Genomic DNA, 22,355 nt, shown 5'->3' on the forward strand with positions numbered 1-22,355 from the left:
TCTCCCTCTCCCTCTGCCCCTCCAGGCCGGCGCCACTACGGACGCAGCCCGGTCCGCACCCTGCCGTAACTGGAGGGCACTTTAGCGTGTTTCTCTCTCTTTCTTCTCTCATTTTCCAGTATTCCCCCCGAAGCCTTTGAACCGTCGCTCTTCAAAACTCCTGCCGGCTGAATGAATGAATAATTGAGCCAGGTGTGGGAGATCAGATGGGGGTGAGCGGGCTGGCCCGTTTGGCGTGGAGAGGGACACTCTCTGTGCTTATTAGGCCGGGGATAAGAGCGCGGCTACATTCACATACCTTTAATTTGGTGTCGCTAAGAACAGAGAGCGCCCAGCGGGGCCGAGGCCATGAGGAAATGAGAATGTAATGAGGGCTGTTGGCTCTCACACAAACACTGGTCCACATTTACATATTGATGCGGCATCGATGGAGGCCTGCTTTCATGGGCACACAAAGAGCATCGCGAGGCCCTTGGAGTGGAGGTAGTGGTTGTTAGAATGTCCGTCTTTTTGTGCCCCTGATGTTTTGTATTTGTTACTGGACAGAAACACTGTGGCAGAAATTGTAATCCATGTAAAAGGCTTAGTATGAGGCTCAGAGTATAATTGCATGAAAGACCACTTCAAATATGGCTAATCTTAAGGTTTCTAAATCTAGACACCTTAGAAATTTAATTTGGCCTGATTCAATTGAACTTGTGTGCAACATTAACTTGTTAATATGTGCAATTTGTTTTTCATTATTTACGAATTGTGTTCTGAGAGTCATACACAGTAGTTATCATTGTTTTGTGTAAAAAGGTTTTCTCAGTAACACCTAATATTGATTTCCAAATCAAATGATTCAATAATTTCATAATATTCTCTCATCTCTGGCTTGCCATACAAAACAACCACCTCAGTAAATCAGCTTAGTTATCCTCATAACATGATTGACCAATTCACCATACTTGGTTCCATCTATTAAAATGATTTTGTCTCTGAATGGCGGCATAAAAAAGACCAACCCCCCACCCCACCCTCACCCACCACAGAGGAGCTGCACTGCAGGCAGGTTCAATACCCAAGAGAATGACAAGAAGTTGAAGGGTTTAGCGTGCAATTAAAGATGGGGAAAGAAACTTCCCAAGGCCTTGCCCTCCAGTTCTCCTGTTCTCCTGTTCTCCCTCGTCTGCATTCATGAAGCATTCAGTGCCATGGCTGCACTCTCTTCAGGATGGAGGAGGTGAATATCCTCACACCGCGTCCACTGGAGTCTCACAGCTGGGAAGTGAATTGTTGCAAGGCAGGAGAACAACACGTGTCCTTGGGCCCCCGCCACCTCAGTGTGTGTGTGTGTGTGTGTGTGTGTGCGTGTGTATGTGTGTGTGAGAGAGAGAGAGTGAGGGAGAGAGAGAGAGAGAGAGAGAGAGAGAGAAAGAGAGGATGTATGAAATACAAACCTACATTGTGAGTCAGCACTGAGGTCAGTGCTTTTTTTTTGTTTTTTTACTGTAATGTCAAATTCTCATCAGCTTGTGATCTCTTCTCATAAAAAATCCTCTTGGAGGATGAAGACAAGTTGGACGCATTGGTAGAAGACCTTCAAACATTGCAAACTGCCTCTGCGATGAAACGGCAGTTTTTTTGTCCCAAACCATACGCCTGAGGAAAACAAAAGTGCTGGATCAATGTTCACCTCACACTCTCGTGTTTCCCTCCATCAGCACCGCAGTAACATACCTCAGTGTGGAGGAGCATTCACCTCGCCCCGGCAGGGTTACCTCCATGTCACTTCCATTGTGAGGGTCAATAAAGACAGACGTGCCAAGGCCAAGAGCTGCTTTATTCAACCACAGACACCGCTAAAAGAATGATTCAACACACTTTCTCATGGGGGCCGCTTTGAAGGGTGGTTATCTCAGCTCTGCGGTATGGAATGGAATTATTGTCGCTACACAATCATTGGCTCAGGACTGTAGCAGGGTTTTGTGTGTGTGTGTGTGTGTGTGTGTGTGTGTGTGTGTGTGTGTGTGTGTGTGTGTGTGTGTGTGCGTGTGTGTGTAGGTGTGTGTGTGTGTGTGTAGGTGTGTGTGTGTGTGTGTGTGTGTGTGTCTGTGCGTGTGTGTGTGTGTATGTGTGTGTGTGTGTGTGTGTATGTGTGCATATGAGAAAAACAGACAGAGATGGATGGCTACAGCACAGATTGGGTGTAGCTTCTAGCTGCCATTCCCATTTCTCTGCAGACAGGAAAGGAAAACAACTTGTACATCAAATCATGTCAACTCAGCCACGGCATAAAGAATAACAACTTTGATGGCATGTCAGGTAAAAAAATTCAAATGGAATAAATTAATGAAATTAATGAATACTGGAGCATGAATTGATGAAGGATGGATGTATGGATGATGGCTGGTTGGATGAATTATAATTAAAAACATTTAATTTTGACAATTGTCAAAATGACTCTTACTGTTGGTAAGGCAACAGCCTTCAGACAGCACTCTGCACCTCATGTAGTTTACCTTAAGAGCTCACCTGAAGGAAGATCACATCACTGGCCTGATGATAGCCTCTGCTTCTGCTCTGTGAACTACTGGCTTGATACATTCTTCATAGCTGCATAACAATATAGCTGCAATATAATAAAGAGTATTAGACATGTAAATAAGGAAAGTGAATTTAAAATAGAGCATACTTGACAAATTAATGAACTCTTAACTCAATAACCAAACTACTTTAAAGCTTTTTTTCATGCATTCTTTTAATAAAGGTAATACATGTCAAATCAGCTGACATTGTAACGATGGTATGTGTATATTGAGTGAAACTTGGCTTGCCTTTAACTACGCAAAGATGTTCAACAAATAAAGTGTTGTTTGACTATGAAAAAAAGGAAACATCTAGCCTCCTAACTGGAAACACACAGTGGACTAAGGAACTGAACATTCCTCACAATATATGACACTGAACGTTTAGTGATTCTAAGACTCAGCCAATGACTTGCAGAGAGGAAGAGTGGATGGAGCCGGCAGCCCAACCACTTCAGCTCTCGTAGGCCCCTGTGCTCAGCACACATATAAGGCCTTCTGAAAAGAAGCCTAGCGCACTTGATTTGGAATGGGAACACAACACAATCAAATTGCTCAAAGAAGAGTTTCTTATTTACAACCCCTTCCTACGCCTTCACATACGAACAGCCTCTCCTCCCCCCTCTACCACTCTCCTCCTCTCTCTTTCTCTCTGTATCTCTCTCACTCACACACACTCTCATTTTTTTCCAAGGTTTGTGTATAATGGCGCACAGAGGATTTGCATGTGTCTTGCCTGCCATGCGTGATGGCCATTGTGATAGTGAATGGAGGCTTCCTTGAGAGGCCCCTCACCTTGCTCTGCCAGGCTAATTAAGACCTGACAATTAGCACTGGAGAAACAACCACAGCAGGGATGTCATTTGTGGCTAATAAAGCAGCATCGCGGGAAAGAACTGGATGTGAGCAAATCGTCTGAGAATTAACGAGGTCTATTTGACATGTCCACAAATGCGAGGTTTTTCCACCAAATAAGATAAACTACTATGATTTGGTGCAAAATAATATTACGTTGTTTATAAAAAAACACATCAAATAAAATACTATGAAAATAAATTTCATAGAATGGTGGTTATTAGATTCTGGATTTTCAATTGTATTTTTTCTTAGAAGTACACTTGGACGTTGTTCTCAGTTGACAAAATGCATTAGCCCTTATAATCAGTGTATTTCTCCTTCAAACAGCTGTAGCCATGTTTAATTACCTCCATGATGCATGTTTGACATGAAAGGCACGGCCTTTTACTGTCTTGCAAATTTAACAGTCTTATTCAAGAAAGAGAAGCTATAAATCTGAAACGAGAATATGCATCATGGAAAAAAATAATTTGCTGCCTTTACTCTGGAATCCTTGAATGAAGGCTTCATATGGACCTCAGCTTTTTGACTAGTCAACAATGTGTATATGTACATGATTATGACAGCTCATGAGGTCTCTAATGACTCAATGTGTATATGTACATGATTATGACAGCTCATGAGGTCTGTGATGACTCAATGTGTATATGTACATGATTATGACAGCTCATGAGGTCTGTGATGACTCAATGTGTATACCGGTATGTACATGATTATGACAGCTCATGAGGTCTGTAATGACTCATGGTCTGTGGAGGGGTCTTTCAGAATAGACACTGAAACACATTCACCATTCTCAGTTATTTTGAAGAATATTTGTGTAAGGTTCATACAAAAGGTATCATTAGCAACTTAAGATAATTCAGCAGAACAAATTAGAGCATTTTTGTTATTGGCTAATGTAGTGAAAGAGTTTGAGAGAAAATACCCCTTGTTATTGCAACTTAAATCACATCGAAGTGTTTAATCTTATGTGTTATTGTAATAATAATGTGCATGCATTCTGCCATGTATATGCTACATCATTTGTGATGGAATATCAGCATCAGCTATTGTGCCTGATAAGGACATCTGCCATTTGATGGTCTGTCATAGTTATCTTAGCGTGTCATAGTATGATTAGGGATGTATGATAAGTGAAGATGATTTGGAGGAACAAGTGTGAGCATTCTTGTATGGCTTTGGCATAGGATGAGGGAAATAAATCACTTGCCATTGCAGGCTGAAATCACATTGGAATTGGAATTTACTCGCATTTTTTCGTAATAACCTACATGGATTCTGCCAATGGATCATTTGTGATGAAACCCCAGTATCGGCTATTATGCCTGTCATCATCTGATGCTCCGTCATGGTTATCTTAGCTCCAGCACAGAAGCACATGACTGTTTTAAAAGGCCAATAAGGTGTGAAGAGGGAGAGAACTGATGTGAGCGTAGCACTCAAGCTGACAGTGGAGAGATGAAGTCTGTCAGATGGGGTTGTGATGGCTAAATTAGGTTATGGCAGCTCTCTGTCAACTGCACCGCTTCATGGAGACAAATCACCGCAGCTGCTGGCCAAAAAGAATCTCATTTTAGCACTCCAAAAGAGTTCTATTACTCTGTTTTCAACTCAAATTACTGACCAATGACGTCTCCCTGTGCTGCTATTCCATATCATACCAAGGCACAGTCAATGAAGCACAAAACAGCATCACTTTTTACTAACTGTCCCTAAGTTACATGTAAATAGATGATAAGTACAATGTGTCTCCTCTGTGAGTAGGCTAACTGCTGTTGTCAGCAGGTGCTATTTCAAGATATGCTAGGGACTAAATTCATGGTTCTCGTTAGTAATATGTAGTAGTATGTACTTACATGAGAAATACATTATGGGACATTGATTCCAACATACAAGATTTAAAATTAGGCATAATGTCAGCAGATGGGACAGCAGAATTTCAGACACATGCCACTAAAGGTACAATTTTATTTAAACTATTCCATTTTTATAATTAGCTTGGGAGTGAATGTTGAACGCTGGACTGTATGCAGATGGGATGTGCCAAGGTGCTTACTCTGCAGGTTATGAATGCAGTGGGTAATGGTCTTCCTTTGTGCCCTCGTGTGCATTGCTTTAACTCTCCAGGTCCTCCAGTGTGTCACTCAACTGTGTCATACACTTAATGCTATTTCCTTTAATCCCAGGGGCTTTCCAATGACTTCATCAATAAATAGAATCCATAATTGGACACACAGGATGCGCTAGTTGGCCAGTGAAAAGACACGGCATCTGCCACACTCTCAAGTCCATATTGTTCAACATAAAAGGCTGCTTCTCCCCATCAAAGAACTTGCCTCACAAAGACGTAATGTTGTGACACGCAGTCTGTGAGCACCGGGGGCCACGTTCGGACATCACTAATGAAATCCACTGTGATCTCCTAACCTGCTGTGTGCATAAAATCAACTTAAGACCGTTAGTCCAAAGCATCAACTAATTTCATTTTGTGTGGGGTTTGACACAGGAGTCTGGGCGATGGGCAGACACACACGGAATGGCTCTCTCGCATGATTAATGCATTCTTCATCCCCATGCCAGAGGCCTCTCACCTCTGAAATGCTCTAATGAGTGCCAGTGGGAGAGCAATACGACACCAAGTCATCTTTTTGTAGCGACTGTCCTTTTGACTCATATTCTGCATGTCCACACACAAACAGGTGGATGCTGAGTTAGATGCTCTCCATCCAGGTTCATTTGGAAATGCTCATTCTACACCCAACCGAGGAGTGACGTGTTTCTGGCTGCAGCCCATACAATATTCCCAAAGCCTCCGCAATTGCATTAAAAAGTTCTGCAGCTGGTGCTATTTGCCATCGAGAGAGTGAGGAAGAGAGAGAGAGAGGGGGTGAGCATTGCTTCATCGTTCCTTCCCAGTCCATATGCAGACAAACAACTTTCTCCTTTTCCAGGGCACTTTAATTAGCAGAGTGCTTTTTGAACATACAGAGAAGCTTACACGAGTCCAGAAGGACCCCCTCACCCGCCGAAAAATCAATTTCATTTTTCTCCTTTGGTATAAAGGCCCGGCTCTGGAGACAACAATGCAATGCTCCAGTGAGTTAAGACACAAAGCACTCATCTGGTGTTCTTCAGACTCAGGCGGGAGTGGGGTGGCAGGGTGCAGACACGGCTCTCAGATGGACTACCCTCGTCCCCACCAGGACCGCCATCTCTTTGCCATAAATTGGAGAAATTAATTGCCTCCCCGTGTTGTGACGGCTTTCTAAAACTAATTCAAGGCTCTGGAGAAGAAGCTCTTGATTGACATGTCACACAACAAAACATATTTCTCCGAGTAGCCAATCGATGAGGCCTGCTGCATTTTGGGCTCTCAGAGTGGAGTTACAAGCACAGCTACACAAAGACAGTCATGCACAACACTTCTTGGCAACTGCATAAAAGCACCACAGGTCAGGAAAGGAAGCAGTAATCCACCAATTAACAACAAAAAGCAAGCTATTAAATGAGCACTGACTTCAGCGTATTTCAGCTCAATCTTTTCCTTCTCATGGTCAGGTCAGCAGACTATGCAACTCATCCTCTGTCTGTATTCAAGGGCTGTTACATTTTACAGCTGGTTTTCTTCCCCCCTTAACTAATGGGAAAATGGATAGATAAACAAAACGCAGACGAATAAAAAGCCACGACTATAACCGAATCGATAAATCTGCTAATCTTGTCCGTGGCCCTCCGTCCGGGCTCTAATGAAAAGCCAGGCCGGTGGAATCTGCCCAGCGCCGCTGTTAATCAGACAGCTCTCGCCTGGCTCTCTCGCTCGCTCGCCCACCATATGAAATATCAGCTCTGCACTCACAAAGGCTCCCCTCTGTCTGAACAAGGTGATCATTATCTGCTCCTGTAGGAAATTAAAGGCTGGCCCGAGTGGTAATATGCGGATATGCAGATTGGCAGCGAGAATGACAGTCCATTCTGAGGGAGGGGAGGTGGTTAGGCGACAGGGGGATTGAGGGGGACACATGCTCCTTCTTGATTAATCTGCACACCATGAATACAAAATCAGTTGATGCTGCGTATGTGTGTGTGTGTGTGTGTGTGTGTTTTGGCATGGGGCTCTGGTGGCTACAGGACCGCATTCAAATGTCACATTGCCCCTCGTCTTCTCACTTTGGCTTTTTTGAGCTCACTCTTCAAGGAGTGTCCCGGTTCCTGCTTGTCCCCTCTACACTCTCATTTTAGGTCATCGCCACTTCTCTTTTGACACCACAGAAACAGCAGGAGGCTTCCAGAGAGGAACAGGCCACATGACCACACCATAACAGCCTGACAGACCAGACCACATGACCACACCATAACAGCCTGACAGAACAGACCAGACCAGACCAGACCAGACCAGACCAGACCAGACCAGACCAGGCCACATGAGCACACCATAACAGCCTGACAGAACAGACCACATGACCACACCATAACAGCCTGACAGAACAGACCACATGACCACACCATAACAGCCTGACAGAACAGACCAGACCAGACCAGACCAGACCAGACCAGACCAGCGGCCCCTGTGGCAGTCTAACAGCACAGCAATCAGCCCTAGGCCAGTCTTCCATAGCAATACTCATCAACACAGCAGAGTACTCAACCAATACTGAGGAGAGTATCTAACTCAATACATTCATGATGTGCCTTTTAATTGTTAAGTGTTAAATTGAATTGTTAAAAAATGTCAAGTCATAGATACACAAGCGATGAAGTCACTGACAGTGTAAAAGTAACCGTTGTAAATATGTGTGTACGTGTACACTCGTGTTGCTCTTGATCAGAAACAGCACGTCAGAAAGAGACTGTCTTCAGATCTTAGGGTTTGACTCGTAACACACGATGGAAAATGAAATGTTATATATTTTGTATGTTATTACGGAACCTTGGCCCCCTCTGATTGAGGGTCTCAGTCTCGCCTCCATTGTGTGAAGAAATGGAGGACTCGGCAGTATCATTAAAGCTACAATTTCCTGTCTCGATGCATGTTATTTTTCCTCTCACCCAGCCATCTGGCCGTGTCGGCGCAGTTATGGTATAATTAAGTTTGCTGACCCCTCTCTCGCAGCCTGATCGGGGCCTTTGGAAGCGGCGAGGGACACGGGAGCTTCAGCCCGCCGCACCGCTGGCGGCGAGGGGACACTAATAGAATAAAAATGATTAATCCGGTAATTGTAAGGAACACATTAGTTTGCATTGAATCGCACACGCTCTCATTTTCAGCAGCTGATTGTCAGAAGCGGGCTGTGGGGGGTCAGGGGACTGTAAAGGGGCGGGGGGGGCGGGGGGGGGGGATATGTGCCCCACCCTCACCTAACCTGTGTGCATGCAATCATGGCTGTCCTAGAGGGAGAGAGGAGACTGAGAAGAGGGGGACACAGTAGTAGCACTGAGGTCTATGTTGTTATGATGACAAGACCTCTGCATACAATCTTTTTTGTACGTGCCTCTTTTTAAAATATGTCAAATGCTTCCACAAATGATTCACACCGTTAGCGTGAAAGGAAATAACCCACTGGGAACCTTCCGTCAAATTGGTTGAAGCATTTCTTAAATGTGAGCCTCGACCTTTTGAACTAGCTGCTGCATTGTAATGAGCGTAACTCATTTTTTGAAGTATACTTGACTATGCCTGTGCGCTTGCGGTCTGAAGAGAAGCAGGCTTTATTGACAGAGGGCAGAGGAGAGGAGAGGAGGGGAGGGGAGGGGAAGGGAGGGGAGGGCAGGGGAAAGGTGGTGTCTGAGGGGGAAGTGGTGCGGACCACAGGGCCAGAGGAATCCTGTTTGGAGAGGACTAATTTGCCTTGAGTCCTCAGCTCTAATCACATGCCAAGGCCGACGCCTGAGACATCTGAGGGAAGACATGCATTCAGTGGGTGCTCACACATAAGACACACACACTCACACACACACACATACACACACATAAGACACGACTGGCACACACACTCACACACACACACACACACACACATAGGACACGACTGGCACACACACTCACACACACACACACAATCACACATAGGACACGACTGGCACACACACTCACACACACACACACAATCACACATAAGACACGACTGGCACACACACTCACACACACACACATACACACACATTCACACATAAGACACGACTGGCACACACACTCACACATACACACACATTCACACATGTAAGACACGACTGGCACACACACTCACACATACACACACATTCACACACATAAGACACGACTGGCACACACACACATTCACACACACTCACACACACACACACACATACACACACACTCACACATACACACACACTCACACTCACACATCCACACACACACTCACACATACAAACACATTCCTTTCACACACTCCTCATTCCTCACATACAGTAGATTGAAGGTGAGAGAAACGGAGTCATCCCACAGAGCTTGAAAGAGACATGTCCAAACTTTCTGATGTGACAAGAGATTGACTGCCTGCCTGGCTGCCTGTGAAGCGATAACATCACAGAGGAGATGTCCAGGACAGGTGTCAGCCACCATGGCCGCTTAAAGACAATCCATGTTTAGGAGCAAAGCGCCAAACCTCCTGTCCCAGTCAGGTTCCCTCTACATCAAGCTTCGACAAGGGACTTGGCATTTCAGTGTCCCAGCCTCTAATGACTAACAAAACAACAAACAAACAAGGCTGACTTCAGTCAGTTTATTGCTGCACAACGACACACAGCAACACACACGTGCGACACAGGACACACACACACACGCACACCAAAATAAAATGTCCAAAATGTCACAACATGTAACAGCAATGCAGTCACTGTGGAGAGAAACATATATGTACCGGTACCCTGATTGATAAAATATATAAATAGTGTGATAATAAATAAATAAATGAATAAATAGATAAATAAATAAATGCTGTGGACATGTCTAGGGCCCATTCCTCCCATCAAATATCATCCCATCTTCTTCTTGTAGCCAAATCATCATTATCCCGCCTGTCAGCCTTGCTTAACCCCAGCCATGGTCCCACAATGCTTTGCTGTCAGCGTGATTGCCCACCTTCTGCTGGCTGACTGATAATCTGTGAGTGACTGACCCGTCTCCAGAACAAGACAATGATGTATAGAGGCCAGCAGTCTGGACCATCTATTAGTGAGGGGGCTGCTGTGGCCTTGATAAGACAATGCACTGATGCCCCGGAGCCCTCAGGGACATGGAGACAACACACAGGTGCTAGTGGGCAGGGATACACACACACACACACACACACACACACACACTCACACACAGACACACACTCACACACACACACACACACACACACACACACACACACAACACAAACGTTTACATGTGTGCTCCACACACTCCACAAGTGAGTGTTTGCAGAAAAGGAAAATGCTGGAGGTCTGTGTCTAGATCTTGGTTATGTCCACAAATAGCAGCATGACTAGTGGGACGGAAGGCGGGGATGCCATTAGGACCTACAGAATTCTGGTTGAGTGAAGGAGTTAATGAATGGGGCCCAGAGCAGGCTTTCAGAGTGCCCAGAATGCCTGAATGCACTTCTGTCCATCACCTGCCTTTGCCTAGGGGTCAGACATGCAGCGCATTCAGAAGGTCTTCAGACCCCTTCACTTTTTTATATTTTGTTATGTTGCAAACTTGTGCTAAAATCGTTTAAATTCAGTTTTTTTACAATCTGTCTACACTCAATACCCAATAATGATCAAGTGAAAACAGGATTTTAGAAATGTCTGCAAAAACGGACCCTTCTATAATTAGTTTAAGCACCTTTGGCGGTGATTACAGCCTGGAGTATTCTTGGGTGTGACGCAACAAGCTTTGCACACCTGGATTTGGGGATTCTGCCATTTTTCTCTGCAGAACCTCTGAAGCTCCGTCAGTTGGGGACTGTCGGTGGACAGCCATCTTCAGGTCTCTCCAGAGATGTTTGAGTGGGTTCAAGTCAGGGCAAGGATGTTCACAGAGTTGTCCCTGAGCCACTCCGGCATGGTCTGGGCAGTGTGCTTAGGGTCATTGTCCTGTTGGAAGGTAAACCTTCGGCCCAGTCTGAGGTCCTCTGAGTGCTCTCTTCAGCTTCCCCTCCAGCCTGACCAAACATCCAGTCCCTGCCACTGAAACACACGTGTAGCCATTTCAGTTATATTTATGGCCTTTTGTTTAACAAACCTGACTGATAAAGTAAAAGAGAACTCTGAGGATAAATGTGAGAATGCAGAGCACTATGAATAATCTATTTTCTTTGATATTTGAGTCACAATTTGTTTTTGTTTATACCAAGTATTTGGTCCACTTGTGTTACTGCAGATAGGCACTGAAAATGGCCAAAGAGAGCCTGAAAAAGAGATTGACAGAGAGAGAAAGAGAAAGGGAGAGAAAAGCGAAAGGGGGGTCATGGGCTGTTTTCAATGCTCTGATGTACTCAGTCTGAGGCTTCACCTCTGTATTAGATTCCGAGGCCCTGATGGCTACTTGAGCTTGAATGCTGTCTTATTATAGGTATTACATGAAATTGCTTGTGTTATGTGAAGGGGAATTATGGAAGGCTCTGGATCAATACCTGCAGTGGATGTGAGTGGAGATTAGAGGCTCCGCCGGACTGACAGGCCTGATTTACAGCTCCGGCGTGCCCCCCTCATTCTCCTCCAATCACTCACTGCAACGGCCAACGCCATACATCTCAATTTAGCGCCACAACCTGATTTGCAGAAGCACAAATGCTTCGCCAGTGGCAAAGTCTCAGGGTGCTTATGACAGTGAAAAGGAGGAGAAGAGTAGGGGGGTCATGTGTGTTTGTGAGTGTGCGTGTGTGTGTGTGTGTCTGTGTGTGTGCGTCTGTGTGTGTGCGTCTGTATGTGTGTGTGTGTGTGTGTGTGTGTGTGTGTGTGTGTGTGTGTGTGTGTGTGTGTGTGTGTGTGCGTCTGTGTGTGTGTGTGTGTGTGTGTGTGTGTGTGTGTGTGCGTCTGTGTGTGTGCGTCTGTGTGTGTGCGTCTGTGTGTGTGTGTGTGTGTGTGTGTGTGTGTGCGTCTGTGTGTGTGTGTGTGTGTGTGTGTGTGTGTGTGTGTGTGTGTGTGTGTGTGTGTGTGTGTGTGTGTGTGTGGGTGTGGGTGGGTGGGTGGGTGGGTGTGTGTGTGTGCTTGACGGGGCATATTCAAATTCCATGGACCAGCACTTAGGAAAAAATACTTTGAAAGGGGAAAGAAAAAAATGCTCAGAAACATGATTTCAAAAGTGTGAGGCCAAGCCTGAGGAGTGGCTGCAGGAACATTAGCTGCCAGGCCTCCTCATTAAGAGCAACACTGTTTGTTTGAGTTCTTTTTGATGGATACAAAATAAACAGCAAACAAGCATCTAAACTAAAATCACCACGTGCTCAGCCTTTTGACAGCCCTCAAGTATGGCTCCATGGTGTGTGTTGGGTTGGCCATTTGACACATTTTATTCTAAAAGCATGCTGAGTGGTCAAGTGAAATGCAATATCACAGCAACAACACTCAGTTCTTATATTCAAATGAGAGTAAATACAATACAGCCGCATAACTCAAAATAAGTAGCATTTTCTCACTCTCACTGACAGTTTTATTCCCAATGTTTGAATGACAGCAGCCTTGAAATGTAAGTGTGTTTTGTTTGTGTAGCTGTGTGCGTGTGCATGACTGTTTGTTTTGGTTCGTATGTGTCCATGCCTGTGTGTGTGTGTGTGTGTGTTTATGCTGTGTTTATTTAGGCTCGTATGTGTCCATTCTTGTGTGTGTGTGTGTGTGTGTGTGTGTGTGTGTGTGTGTGTGTGTGTGTGTGTGTGTGTGTGTGTGTGTGTGTGTGTGTGTGTGTGTGTGTGTGTGTGATGTCCAGTACACTCAAGCATATATGTGTGCATTTAATTCTGCTGACCTACTAAACCCACAGCCAGGCGTGCGAAGCAGGTGCAAGCTGGCGTGAAAGCTGTGTGAAGCAGTTTCCACCTGGCTGATTCACGAAGAAGCTTCTCCAAAACTGCACTCATCAGGAATCCCTTACTGTGTGGTGACAAGGTTTTAATCAGCCAATTAAGCAAGGGGGATAATTAGATAGCCAGCAGAGAGAGAGAGAGAGAGATCAGGAATCAGTAGTTAACCATGTGCATAGGAATACCATTAATTTGTGGAACCTGCAGACACACACACATACACACAAACACACACACACACACACACACACACACACACACGCACACACACACACACACACACGCACACAAACACCTGCATACAACCTCTGTGAGGAGAATGGCAAAAGGTGTCCTCTGCAAAACCTCATTAAAAGCCCATAGCAGCATACCACAAGGCCTGTGTGTTCTAGCCCTCTCTCACACACAAACACGTACACATCTGGACACATAGAGCATAGTGCCAAAGCCTAAGGCAGGACCTGTCCATTTGCTCAGAAACTGCCATAGGGACAATAGCAGCAGACATGGATCAAACCACATGAAATACACACCACATAACAAACACATCAGCACAGAGGCCAGATCCACACAGAGAGCCCCCTAGTGGTCCTGGGAGGAATAGAGAGATGTGACCGCACTGCAATGTGTCAGTAGAACAAATGAACATTGGGGGACTCAGTGCAGCCATTTCATTATGCCTATCAAATCAAAACGATTAAAATAAAATGTCCAAGTTCCTAAGATTTTTACAGTTTTCTGAAGATACAGTGAGGAGAATAATGACATCCTTTTGATAATTTGTGGTATTGTCAGTAAAACTGAGATTATTCCTCTGAAACTCTTTTCAACCTGCTACATACCAATGTTAAAAAGATCCAGATGCTATGGTATCATTTTAAAGCCTGGTTAAGAACACGTATCAATACAGCATACAAAATACATATATGAGCTTACATTGCTTAAATTGTCATTTCTGAAAATCCCTGTGCAAGCGGGACTATAAGGACTGTGTTTTGTTTTGCCTGTGTTGAACACCTATTCAGACACAAACAGGCACATTTGCAGGCATATTGTGGCACATTCAACTGTAAAGATTAGACCTGTAGAGAATCTCTCAGCGACAGATTCTCAGTGCGATTTTCAAACATGGCAACTCTGCTGTGCAATTGATGTGGGTTTTTATGATGCGCTTTTGTTTGGTCTTGTGAGATGATTTTGTGTGAGAGCAGTGAGGTCCTAAAACCCTCCCTCCCCTTTGGAAACCCTCAGACAGGAATTATTTCCTCTCACTTTTGTGTTGGTCGGGGCTAAAGTGGAATAGCGTAATGGGATTTTCTGATAAGGAATTACAAGCGCTGGGCCTTTCTTTTGTCTCTAGCAGGGGGTTCAATAGCTAAACCAATAGAAAGTGCCTCTGGTTACCAAAGAAACCGAGAGCACAAGGCTCCAGTCGCCATGGTAAATAGAACTATTTATTGCAAGCCTTTTACACTCCAAGCAGGCCTTCACAGGCTGGCCACTGCAATGCATTCTGCAACGGGTTTGGAGATTAACCATCTTGTATAGTTACTTTAACTACTGTGACAAAAATGTTATTATAATTTTTTTTTTATTGAATTTTTTATTATTATTTGTTTTTTGTTGGTGTAAAATACAATTAAAAATTGAAATATTTTTTTATATATATATATTTAATTGGAACATAACTCACAGGGGTCAAAATATGCATGGTGTCTTAATTACCCAAACATTCCTCTTTAGCTGGTGTTAAAAGCGCACAGACCTGCAGCCCATTCAGCGCCTCTGTCTGAGAATCCTCACTCCGGCTCCCACTCCTATTGCCCTGGAGAAAAAATAAAACAGCTGCAGTTACCTCCGAGCCGACCCGGCCTGGCAGCTTCAATTTCACTTCAATCACAGAATGGGAAACAACTAAATTACACACACGCACAAAGACAGTAGTGCTGTAATTTCAGGATCGACAAACCCTGCAATAGAATTACTCAAATTACCAGTATGTACAGTAAAGAGCAGCACGTGGACAGTGGGCTGGTGTCAGTGACAAACCACCCACAGTCTCCAGCCCCACTCTCCCCTCTCTCTGTCTTCACATCTCTTTACTCGCAAACGCGCTTCTCTTTTCTCCCTCGCTCCTTCTCTCCTTCTCTCCTTCTCTCCCACTACATCACTCTCTTTTTCACAATGCCTAGCAGCTCTTTAGTCGACTGTGACACAGCTTCCCTGACACATAAAAATCATTCCACTTTTCTCGGCTCCTCGTCTTTTCTCTCACTGATGTTGTGTGGGGGTTTTGTTTGTGTTCCTGTTGTTCGTAAGACAGCAAGTGGAAAATAAAAGCATTTGAAATGCAAGCTGCATGTGGGTTTGGTTTGGCACACTGAGCCTTCACAAAACAGACTAATTATACAGTGGCCTGGATATATATGAAGCCATGAATAAATTGTAATTATGCTCATTTCAAAGAAACCATCCAACCTCTTTACCACTAAATACTCTTAATCAGAATATTGCCTAATAGTCTTAGCACAAAATAATACAAAATAAATGTATGCTATCAACTGTAAAAAGAATTGTAAAATACTAAATGAATGAAAAGGATGCATGTTTTTGGCTGTTAAGAAGTACATTAAACAGTTCATGGTTATGGCTGTTAAGAAGTACATTAAACAGTTCATGGTTATGGCTGTTAAGAAGTACATTAAACAGTTCATGGTTATGGCTGTTAAGAAGTACATTAAACAGTTCAAAGAAGTACACCAGAGCTAGAACATGATGCAAATAATGAAACCAAATATCCAAGAAATACGCAGGCATATAGTCAGTATAAAGACATACGCAGGGATATAGTCAGTTTAAAGACATACGCGGGCATATAGTCAGTATAAAGTCATGAAACCTATTTGTTCACTTTGTAATAAATGACACTTTCCAGAGAGTTTATAAATGCAAGATAATGTGTCATCAGCCGTCTCTCTCATTCATTTTGGGGCACACTGCAGAAGATAGAATGACTACAGATTTTTCTCAGCATTTGCTTTTGAGACCTGAAACATCTGCTCCTCGCTGTGTTTCAATTCAGCAGAAATTATTAATTAATGATCAGTGAAGAACTGAATTTCAATTTGTCATTAAACATTACAATATATTAAAAAGTGGTGTTAATTTGCTTTGATGATTCATTTTGTTTTTCTAACAATACCACAAAATATGTTTTTGTTCACAATGAAAAAAATGTTTCAATGGCATATTTGCATTAAGCTAATTTTGTGTTTTATTGAAATCAAGACATGATTGTAATCCCTTCTACCTCACATAAGTAACGTGCCATACAGCATAAAAAAAGAAAAGAAGAAAAAAAAACATCTTTCTCTGAGAACGAGTGATACTCACAAAGTGTGTGCCTGAGTGTATGTGGACATTCTGAAGCGACATGAAGCGAAGGACTGGCTACCATAACGCCCTCATCCTGCCTTGCCTAAATGAAAACACACTTCACACGGTGGTAAGGAAAAATACTAAAATGATACAGTGATGAAGAACCTGATGGCAGTGGTTTAAAAAGAGCACTTCTTCTAGGGGCCATGTCCTGTAAAAGGTCTGTTTAACACGAGGGTCTAAGCGGATTGGGATTTGGTGAAATTGAGAAATTGACAGCGAGCCATGATCTTCAGAGCGGGGATCCAGAGGCAAGGCCCAAAGACATTAGCTGCATTTGAGACTGAAGAGGAAGGGGGAGCTTGGAGGAGTGCATTTGAATCATCTATGAGCCGCTCAAGTGCAATCCTCACGTTTTCTCTCTTCCTTTCTGCCTCTCTGCCTCTCCGCGTCTCATGCCCCCCCCCCCCCCCCCCCCGCCCCTCCCTAGTCCCCAAAGGCCTGAGAGACCAATCAGAACGCTCATAATGATCCAAAGTGGCTTCCGTCTACTGGTCCAGCTCCTGCTACTAAGTAATAGGCAAAAAAAAGTCATATGAAGGCAATTTGATACCTTTATCAGATATTATAGTCATTTTTGGAATGTACTATTTACATAGGAAATAAGTCTGACCAGGCAAATTGAAGTGGGGTCATTATGTGCCGTGCCAATACATCTGGGGATTTCATGGATGAGGCAGATATATTTCAAAATGCATTATATGCCGCACGCTTTCATGATGGGCTTCTTAAAAGCAGGAGATACGTGTAATATTATTAAGATCTCATACTACAATTACCACCGATCCCACTAACAGGGAGAGAGTGACACCCCCAGTGTTTTTTGAATGCACCATCGGCTGGAGTTAATGTGATATCTCCCTGGACCAGAATACGTGCACGAGACACGAGACACAGTTCCCATTGGAGATCTGGAATGAAAATAAGTCTGGCCATTATCTGTATTTGCATGGTAATGTACTCCAGATGTGCAGTGATTTTACAAAGAGAGAAACGCAATCTATCAAGACTTCAAAATGATCTTTCCATAAAGAAACGGTGGCACTATGGGATCCTTCTAAAGCATGGGACTTTGGTGTCGCATTTAGACAATAAACGTAGTGTGGTTAAATTATACCGTTTGCATTCATATGCTAATGCAATCATTGATAGAAACATAATGTATATAAATTAGCCATTAATTATATTTGTTTACTGTGTACTCCTTGACCCCCTTGGAAAAATTAGAAAATATTGTACGCGACTGCAAAATTGCTAATATTCAATAAACATTAGTCTGTGTCAAAAAAGAGCCGACAGGAACAAGCTGTGCCAGCGAAGGGATTATACATTATTTCCTACAGTATTGGGTGCCATCAGCATACAGTATGTCCTGAGGCGGCGTGTGAGAAAGTATAAGGTCCACAGGAACACGCCGCCTCTTTGGGAAATGGCTGGCCACTGCTGTCCCTCCAGGGGTTGTGCTTTTGTGGCTCTGCACGAGAAGGGACAGTGTGAAACATGAGGATTTCCACATCCCTTTCTCTCCCCTTGTTCTTTTGCTCCGGGCTACACCACACGGTTGCAGCCACCTACAGGATCTTGGAGAGGGAGTTAGGATGACAATGAGAAGACACAGAGACTAAATTGGGGAAGACAGAAAATGATATAAACCTTTTACACTCACTGTAGAGGAGTTTGAGGTACAACTTCTGTGTTCTGGAAACACAGGGAGCTCGGGGGGAGATTTCCAGCGGTAAGATTCTAGTTCCATATGAATTTAAAACTGGTTAAAGGAACTTATCAACAGTTATCATCAGTTATCAACTTGTAAAATTTCACTCACTGAATAAACAATTATGAATAAAACTAATGATGGTATATTTATGTCTCTTTGATTGCTTTAAACCTAGGCTTAAAATATGCATATTGATTCATTCTGACTGGGAGGACTACACATGGTTCCATAACTAATCATGACCCAGTCATGCTCACTATGTTGTGTGTTTTCCATGTGCTTGGGGGCTTGTTTCACACAGTCTTGGCTGTGAATGTGTATACATGGTCTTACAGAAGGAGTTATTGATGATATAGATGCTGGTCTGTTGACTGGCTGTCTCAGATGAAGACCTGCTTTTAGCCTCTCTAACCCTTTCAGACGCGCAGAGATTGTGATCAGGGGGAGGGGAGAAGAGGACACTGATAAACCCACCCTGCAGACATCTGTGATATGGCACTTATTTCATATATCAGGCATTCACACACACACACACACACACACACACACACACACACACACACACACACACACACACACACACACACAAACACAAACACACACACACACACACACACACAAACACACACACAAACACGCAGCAGATGCCTTTTGTCAAAACCATAATTTGTGCAAATTTCTGTGACCAACTGAGACGCACATAACTATACAAAAACAGTATGCACACTCAGACGCACATAATTACACAAAAACAGTATGCACACTCAGACGCACATTGTTCAATGTTTTTGTTCTCAGTGCAGTTGTTGTTTTGTAACAACAATAAGGGAGGACTACGAGGAGCTAAATCACGTCCTAATATACATTTCTAGAAAAAGAATCTACCTCTTTCATGAAAAACCATTTCATCTGCACAGAGTAAATATCTGCCCCACAGAAACCCTGTGGTCAGTCATTCTGCATAAGACCCAAAGCTTTAAGCCACACAAGCGTCTCCCCGCAGTTACAGGTTATTCTGAGCACCACCATATTTTCTCAGCTTGCACCAGGCTTGACCACTAAATCCATTAGCACTGATAATTACCTCAGTGTACTAAAGCTCTGATGAAAGACCAAACACAGATGTGATTTTTTTTCTTACTCTTTCTTTCTCTCCACCTTTTTTTCTATTCTACAAGAGCAGTCTTGGTGAGCTAATTAACCCACATGCACCGAGGTAATGAGTTCTCTCTGGTGGCTAACCTCCTTTAAAAGGGGAAGCCTCGCCTGTGATCTTCCCAGGCCACACCATCACGACATTGTCAGCACAAACAAAGGGCCTTATCGGCCTGCCTTTCAAGACAGCTGATTAGCTGGAAGAGATGGGTAGAGTGAAAAGGGCATGTCCTTGCCCAGACGCGGGAAATGTCAGCGCGAGGCCAGGGGACCAGGCGTATCTTTATATGTGTTAGCATATTTTACAGACAGGCCACGCCACCGCTGTTCCCTCACGGACTCAGACACCCAGATAACTCCAGACGCAGCCGTTGAGATACTCTAGGTGACGGCACACAGCAGGACGGGCTGCTCAAATACAAATGGGTCAGAATGCTACTACTGTACACAGACACACATTATACCCGTAGGGCTGTTTAGCACATTAAGACCTGAAGTAGTGCATTTGTGTACACACTATCAGAAATGATGAAGGCAGTGTTCTACCTGAGCTAGCATCTTACAGTGCTTATCAAGTGTGTTCTCCACAACCTCCCCTTTTAAAGCTATTCACCCTTTCTTCTTTTTCAGAGAAGCAGTATTATTCTAAGTGTCCCTTTCATTCACCCAAGTAAATGAAGAAAGGAGGGACCTGTTGCACTTATCCTGTCATTCTGTGCAGTCAGCAGTTAATTCCAGCACTAAATATCCTCTCATATCTGTTAGTGCAGTGTGCAGTGTACAGTGGTCCATATTCTCTCATCTCTGTTAATGCAGTGTACAGTGTACAGTGTTCAGTGTTTCGTATCCTCTCATCTCTGTTAGTGCAGTGTTCAGTGTACAGTGTTCAGTGTTCAGTGTACAGTGTTCAGTGTTCAGTGTACAGTGTACAGTGTTCAGTGTTCCATATTCTCTCATCTCTGTTAGTGCAGTGTAGAGTGTTCAGTGTTCCACATGCAGAACACGATACATGTGTCACACTTCTCTTACTAGAAGTCTACAGTAGACTACCAACTACGAGACATCTGGAAAATGTGGATTGTAGAATAATGAGCAGTGTGAAGGTGGAGAGGGAGAGGGACAGAGAGACAGATCTAGGATGAGCAGGCGTCACAGCCACAGCCACAAGCCTTCCCATGATGCCGCGTCCACATTCAGTGCTGCATTCACAGACCACCTCCCCAACCACACACTCAATTTCCCCAGGGAGACAAAAAAACAACCTCTCCCCCACCCTCACCCCTCCCAATGCCCCCCTCTGTCCGAGAGGGGCCCACCCACAAAGAGCAACCCGCGGAACAAAGATTGCTCTGTACCCCAGCGTCTTTCTCCAGGGAACCACCTGAAGGGGCCAGACCACCTCAGAAACCCCGGCAAGATCTCATTCAAGCCCTCCACTGCCGCTGCACACTAGCACTGCTAATTATTGCCCAGATTAGGGGAACCAATTATTATTGCACTTGTGCTACTTGGAAATTATTTAAAGTATTTGTCAATTAGTCTTTACATGCTTGTCTGGATCGGAGACCTCATTAAATCAAATAGCTACAAGAGGCGTCTGGGAGGTGCATGACCTGTCAGACACTACCTTAACCACCAAAGCCAAGCACTATACTGATATTCCTAGGCTTCTTCGTCTTCTTCTTTTTTTTCTTCTTCTTCTTTCAGGTTTAATTCAGCTTGAACCACTTTATGTACAAACTTAATTCAAAAGTTGTGTAGGTCTGGTAAATGGCACAAATTGTATGTCATTTTCATTTTTCTGCACTTTACTCTTTTTAAACATTTTAAGATAACCCATTCAAAATGTCCCATTGCAATGAATGGTGGAATCTTCAATTAATGGTGATTTCAACATTCTAAAACTGCCAATGGTTAACTGACTCAACTGTCACTGGTGCAGCCTCTGCAGCTGTCTCTGTCTCTCCCTCTCTTTCAATACCTTTCCATCTATCTATCTATCTTTCTCTCTCTCTCTCTCTCTCTCTCTCTCTCTCTCTCTCTGTTCCATCTGTTTCATTTCTTTGTTTTTCTCTTTCTCTCGGCAAACTCATATTGTATTTTATTCAACATATTAATGACTTGGAATATTTGCATATTTGTTTAATCTTATGTACCTTTTAAATCTTGTTTTATGTCATTTTTACAGGGCTTGAGTGCTATTTAATCTCGTGTATTTGGTTGTTTCTGTAGTCCGAGGCTATCAGTCAATAATCAGTCAGTCAATCTCCAATATACTTATATTATATTATTGTATTAGTCCCATTATAGTCAAGCAAAGTGCTTTTAATATAGGCTCTCTCTCTCTCTCTCTCTCTCTCTCTTTCTCTCTGTGCATGCATGATTTAATTATTTATTCAAATTTCTTTTCTTTGGTGCCGCTTCTGCTCCTTGCACTTTTGAGATACCATCACAGCTCCAACACAGCTGTCCTGATCCTGTGTAGTACTCTTGTCAAAATGGTTGCAATACCCCCTGTAGTGTTCTTGTTATTGTAATTTCCATTGAAATGAATGGGGAAACACTTTGGAGAATTCAGGATGCTTCAGGTTTCTGACAGCC

General features: G+C 43.7%; 1 long non-coding RNA gene across 2 annotated transcripts in view; it reads right to left on the minus strand.

The window, feature by feature from the left end:
• Positions 1-1,154: 1,154 nt before the first annotated feature.
• LOC116218242 overlaps positions 1,155-22,355 on the minus strand; it is a 55,378-nt gene continuing 34,177 nt past the window's right edge. Inside the window, exons 2-4 of one of the 2 annotated variants that reach the window (XR_004162771.1) lie at positions 15,210-15,269; positions 2,518-2,614; positions 1,155-1,644 (exon numbers count right to left, since the gene is read on the minus strand). This is a non-coding gene — a long non-coding RNA (uncharacterized LOC116218242). Of the gene's footprint in view, positions 1,645-2,517; positions 2,615-15,169; positions 15,270-22,355 lie in introns of both variants that reach the window. The other variant, XR_004162769.1, reaches the window with a different exon arrangement.

Source organism: Clupea harengus, chromosome 21, assembly GCF_900700415.2.
Source record: "Clupea harengus chromosome 21, Ch_v2.0.2, whole genome shotgun sequence".
Classification (NCBI taxonomy): domain Eukaryota; kingdom Metazoa; phylum Chordata; class Actinopteri; order Clupeiformes; family Clupeidae; genus Clupea; species Clupea harengus.